The following is a 5,944-nucleotide window of genomic DNA, read 5'->3' as shown; positions in this document are numbered from 1 at the left end:
GGGAAGTCGAAAGTGAAGGGAGAGGGAGGTGCTCAATGAGAAATGTTGACTAGCGTCTAGTTACACATTTCCGGAGCACACTGCCGGAGATACTGGCATCTCTTCCCAAAAGTCACTTTGATTCAACTTCGATGAGCTTCTCGCAAATGGCAACATTTCGATGGTGAGGGGCGAGAGGAAACGGGCAGCAGTCCGGCTGATTTCATCTCCACTGGGGTGGATTCAGTGAGCCCCAAGAAGCGGGTCTGAGTTTTCAATCCAGGTTTGATATTATTGAGTTATTTTCCAATATTTCTTCTCCCTCCCAAGTACCCTGCTTCTTCGGGATGAAGCTCTTATGGAAGACGGATTTGGTTGTTTCAGTTTCCTCAGTCAAATTGAGCTCTTTCTCCTGGTTTTCTCTGTTTCTGAGAGGAAGAACTGTACATGCAAATATGTGACAGTGAAGGGTGTATCACCTCTAGCTAGAAATCAGTATGCATAAAATTTTATTCGCATATATGAAGTAAAAACTTCAATAATGCTCATCAACAGTGCTCTAAAAAGTTAGCACCTGTGACTTTTAACACAAAGGCCAAAAAAAAAAAAAAAAAAAAAAGGAAGCAAGTTACCTTGAGTGAATATTTTGAGGTATAACTTGCTCTCCCCCACAGTGTGAAATCTCTCCTGGCTTTAAACTAATACTAGCATAAATTCTGACTGTGCATGAGTTCGTTCATTTTCTTGGTTTAGAGGGAGAGAAGACACTAACCAAAAGGGGAATTACTTTAAATCTTAAGTGCTACACATTGTAAATTTCAGGCATCAACTACTTGTCTGTCTCAGGTGGCATTTTGGCGGTAATCATTGTTTAAAAAGTAACTGTCCAGCGGTGAAATGATGTTCTTTTTGAGTTACTTATTATTTGGCGTTATAGTCATAATACTGATTTGGAAACAGTATCTAGTGACTTGAAGTAACCTTAACTGTTGTTTATGGGAAAGTGTCTCTGCCTCCTCTAAGTTAAATTTTCAGGAGTCAGTGTATCCTTCAGTCACAGATGGAGTCCTGACCAAACACTTACTAAGTTCGTTTTGTATTTTGTTGGGCAGTGTCAGAAATTTTCTGAATCAATCAGACCAAGAAAAATGGAAAGACTTTAAAGTTTAAGGTATACCTGAAACTAAACATCCCTGAACATTCTTGTCTCAGGTGGTGGTGCTTAAGCCTTTTTGAACTTCATGAGGCTGAAGAAGCAGATTTTTTAACTTAATTGGCAATTGCATTGACACAGATCTTTTGTGTTAAACATTTAAGAATTATTTTAATCAACTTTTCTTCATCTCATATATAGTAAGAGAACATCTTTTAATAAATCTTACAAGTGGTCTTCTTTTATACAATTTATTGTAAATTAATATATTCATGAATGCTAAAGTCGAAGACACTCAAGCTCTAGTCCATACTAACATTTCTTCCTTTCCTAGGAAAATCTCCATGAACAGAAAGAGATTGTAGATTTTAAACTCTAACAAAACTAAAAAAAAAAAAACTCTAACAAAACTGACATGGACTTTGGACATATATGGCTTTAGGTTTGGGGCTTTACTCGAGTTATTAGGTTCGTTTTTTTTGCGAGTATGAGAGTTAAGAAAGTTTCTTTGAGTATTTATTTAATATTAGCCTCTGAAACTCTAAAAGATGATGAGAGAGCTAGCTATGTGGTCTGTACCCTGATCCTGTAAAATAGGCAATCCTGTGTTTTGCTTTCAGAGCAAGGATTATCCTGGGTTCTGTGAATCGCAAGGGGTCATGAATGGGCTTCAAGATATTCCTGAACCCCCTAGAGTTGTGACCTAAACTTTTGTGTGTGTGTGTGTGTGTGTGTGTATTTTTCTGAGGAGGGGGCTAGAGTTGTTTTATAAGAGAGAGCCTGAGCCCCCTAATTACAGATATGTGTTTTTATTAAGTAAAATGGGAGTTAGAAGAATTAAGAGAAAAAATAAGAAAAAAATAGATCTTTCTGCTTAATATTTGCCTTTTAAGTTGTCTTTAACCTAGTCATGTGGCCTTAGAGGTACAGAAGCGCTGCCATTTTGTTCCCACAGCAAAGTGTTGTCTGCCAATTGATAAACCATGCACCGCAGAAAGGTCTTGACAGTGCTAGTCCTGGGTGCGTTGTAGCTGTTTTAAATTATGTTTAAACATTTAGACTGAATAGATGAATGGTGGATAAGCAGAGGCTTGAGCTCGGCAACCAGCTCCTGGGGAGAGTGGTTCATTCAGCCCCACTCCCTTACTGCTCTCAAGCAAAGATTTTGGAAGAAATGAATTGTATTTTTTTCTTTAAACACTGATGGAAGAGAGTATTATGGTGGCGGGTGAATAAAATGCTCAATGACATAAAAAGGAACTTGCTTCCACTGTTCCTGTGGTCGTTCCCTTTTCCTCTCATTTAGTCCTGGTGAGCATTTTTGTCCTGGGCTTTCAAGTTGGAGAGTGGTTGGAAACACAGGCTTTAGAGTGGAACCTGGATTTGATCCCCATTTCCTGAGCCAACCAGCCTTTCTGAGTCTAGAGAAGATGACCATTCAGTGAGATAATAAAAGCAAAAGGCTTTGCTCAGCCCTAGGCTCCTAGTAAGTGCTCGAAGGTGGTAGCCATTTTGAGGATGGTTTTCTTCTCATCTGTAAGAGGTAGCTAATACATTCGTTCAAAGAGAAAATCTTTAATCATACTCATTCCCACATAAACCTTCTGGGACCATCCTACTTTCAACTCAGGAAATCCTTGCACATCTTTCTGGTTACTGTGGGCAGTTAACCTCTGCATCTGTAGGACCTATTAGACCTGTCTGCTGTTCTTAACAATGGGGTTGCATTGTCTGTTAGGCTGGCAGGTTATTCCTAAATCCTGGTTATGTCTCAGCCAAACTAATAGGCGTGCACCAATGTTCAGAGCTGTGAACCATTCGAAAGTGACTGGACTTTATGGCCTAGAACAGAGATCAGCAAACTTTCTGTAAAGGATGAGACAGGATGTTGCTGGCCACCTTGGTGCCTGTCACACCTACCACCTCCATCAGTTCATGGAGAAAGCAGCCACAGAAAAAAAGTGAGTGGGCATGACTGTGTTCCGGTAAAACTTTGTGGACACTGATGTTTGAATTTCATTTAATTTTTATATGCCATGAAATATTTTTAAATTTTTTCAACTGCTTAAATATGTTGTGTACTGACAGTGGCTCATGGCATGTACAGGCAGAGGCTGGATTTGACCTGTACATGGGCCACAGTCTCCTGACCCCTTGCCTAGAAGAATGTTAGTCCTGTAGTTTTGTGGCGTCACCAGGCAGCCCTGCCCCCTGCCATTTGCTTTCTCAAGAATTTAGTATTTTTGACATGGAGGCTTTATCTCCTGCCCCCATTGGCCTCATTAGCAAGAGACTCCAGTAGGTTAGTTGTTATTAGTTACCCTGTGTGGCCTTCCCTCCTTAGCACACACATTGTATTCATCAGTAAATTATTTATTGCTAAAAATGTTCTCACCTTGCCCAGTTTTCTGTAGAAATTGATGATTAAGTCCTGTCTTGTGTGATGGTTTTGACGAGAATCAGTGCTTTTGGAGCTGTCTTAAGCCTCAAGTTCCTGTCACCCTCTTTGTGCCCCGGCTGTTGTTCAGTTGCTAAGTTGTGTCTGACTCTTTACCACCCCACGGATTGCAGCATGCCAGGTTTCCCTATCCCTCACCATCTCCTGGATTTCTCTCCACCTCATGTCTGTTGAGTCTGTGACACTTTCCAACCATTTCATTCTCTGTCACCCCCTTTTCCTGCCCTCAGTCTTTCCTAGTATCAGGGTCTTTTCCAATGAGTGGGCTTTCGCTGCAAAAGAGCAGACTGTGCCCTGGAGGGGAAGTAATTGATACTAGGCCCTCAGGCTGCTTAGGTGACACCCTTACCTGTAGGCAGCCTGCCCCACCCTCCTCTGCATGATGTTTGGTTAAATGAAACACCCAGAGATTCCTCTAGTGTTCTAACCCCTGGAGACTAGCTCCAGGATTGGTGTGTTCTGAGCATTTAGATGTCTGCGTCTGTGTGTAATTTCATCTGGTCGGCCCTGAAGCTCTGAGAGTTGCTTCTTCTAGTTTTTGTCTTTTTTCTCTCTTGACCCTTTTCCCTGGGCCTTTTTATTGGATGCAGAATTGGTGAATTGGTGGCTGCTGTAATTGATCATTATAATTTTTTTTTTGCTTCTCTTCCTGCCTTTTTTAGAATTCTCTACTAATTGCTTCTTTTACAGCAAATACATTATTTTCAGAGTTTTAACTTTTCAAAACAACACTATACTGAAAATAAAACCCACATATTGGTTACTTTAGTGTTTTCCCTCTCCAGATGTAAACCTAATGCAATTTGATCAGAGGCGTGAATCGACCTTTTAGACACTTAGAGATAAATTGCAGTTTTAAAGTTTCTTGGCCATTCAATCTGAATATTAGAAATTTTACGTTATTATTCTTAACATTTAAGGGTTTCCTTCTTTTTAAAAAAAAAGGTTAATTTGGTACATATTTTCTGGATGACACTTGGGGCAGTGTAAATCCAGAGTCATGGAATGGGAAGCTGAAGTGTAGGAATTTATCTTAGAGATAAATTGCAGTTTTAAAGTTTCTTGGCCATTCAATCTGAATATTAGAAATTTTACGTTATTATTCTTAACATTTAAGGGTTTCCTTCTTTTTAAAAAAAAAGGTTAATTTGGTACATATTTTCTGGATGACACTTGGGGCAGTGTAAATCCAGAGTCATGGAATGGGAAGCTGAAGTGTAGGAATTTATCTTAAAACAAAGGTGCATAAGTGTTTTTGTAATAGCAAAACATAGAAAGTAATCTGAATGCCTATTAATAAAGGCTTGATTAAGTCATTTAGAGCCTGCCCATACAGTAAAATACTGAGTGGTCTTTAAACAGGATATTGCGGGTTGATATTTATTGACATGGGAATGTTGTTTAAGAAAACAGAGAATAGCATGAAAATATGTTTAATGTGTAATTTTTAAGGTGGAAAAAAGCCCTGTGTTTAGAAACCTAAAAGGATCTGGAAACACCAAATACTAATAGGAGCTGATTATCTCTAGGGAGTAATAATTGTGATGATCTTTTTCCTTTATGTTTTTGTCATTTTTTTTTTTTTTCAGCTACCATGTGCTGCTTTTATAATTAGGAAAAAATGATAACATTATTATTAAAGAATAAACATGCAGATTAAAAACATCTCGTACTTGTGGCTGATTAAGGCCTCATTCCCCAAGATGACCATTCCCCTGTTGTATTGAATGAGAAGTGAAATAGGCTTTCTCATATATCTTTAAAAATGTTTTCTATATTAGTAATAAGCAAGAATATTTTCCAGACTCTTCCAACAGGAAAGAAAAGAAATTCCTTATAGGACTAAATAAATATCAATTTCATAAGTAAGTCGTATGTATGGAGGGAACATAGGCTAGTGTTTACAAGCATGAGCCTCAGCACTTGGTATGTCGCCTTTGTCCAGTTAGACCTCAGTCTCTTCATCTGTAAAATGTGCTGATACCTTGATAAACTATTGTGAAGGTTAAATGAGGTAAGTGCTTAGCAAAGTGCCAGATACTAGCAGTGACTCAGGAGGAAGAGGTGGGAGGGGTGAGGTATATTAATCACAAGTATGATGGTGACAGTAGTGCTGCTGATAATGATAATATTAGCTACAAGTATTTCCCCCTTCTGGATGTAGGTTTGCATGAGGGCAGAGCCTTGTTGGCCACATTCAGCAGCCTAAACCCTCTCACCAGACCAGGTCCCTTGGCCAAGACAGGCACGTGGTCTGGTTTCACCCAGTCATGCTCCCTTTACCCTCGTATCACTATCAAAAAAAGAAGGAAAAAAAATAGAGTGCTCAGAGGCTCACGGGCATAGAGTTGGTA

General features: G+C 39.3%; 1 protein-coding gene across 1 annotated transcript in view; it reads left to right on the top strand.

Moving 5' to 3' along the window:
- Positions 1-25: 25 nt before the first annotated feature.
- ATXN7 (ataxin 7) overlaps positions 26-5,944 on the top strand; it is a 132,001-nt gene continuing 126,082 nt past the window's right edge. The window contains exon 1 of the mRNA XM_061128150.1: positions 26-262. The gene's annotated coding sequence lies outside the window, so the exon portion shown is untranslated. The remainder of the gene's footprint in view (positions 263-5,944) is intronic.

The sequence above is a fragment of the Dama dama genome, chromosome 24 (genome assembly GCF_033118175.1).
Source record: "Dama dama isolate Ldn47 chromosome 24, ASM3311817v1, whole genome shotgun sequence".
Lineage (NCBI taxonomy): Eukaryota > Metazoa > Chordata > Mammalia > Artiodactyla > Cervidae > Dama > Dama dama.
The sequence above is the reverse complement of the archived record's forward strand: the minus strand, read 5'-3'. Positions and strand labels throughout refer to the sequence as shown.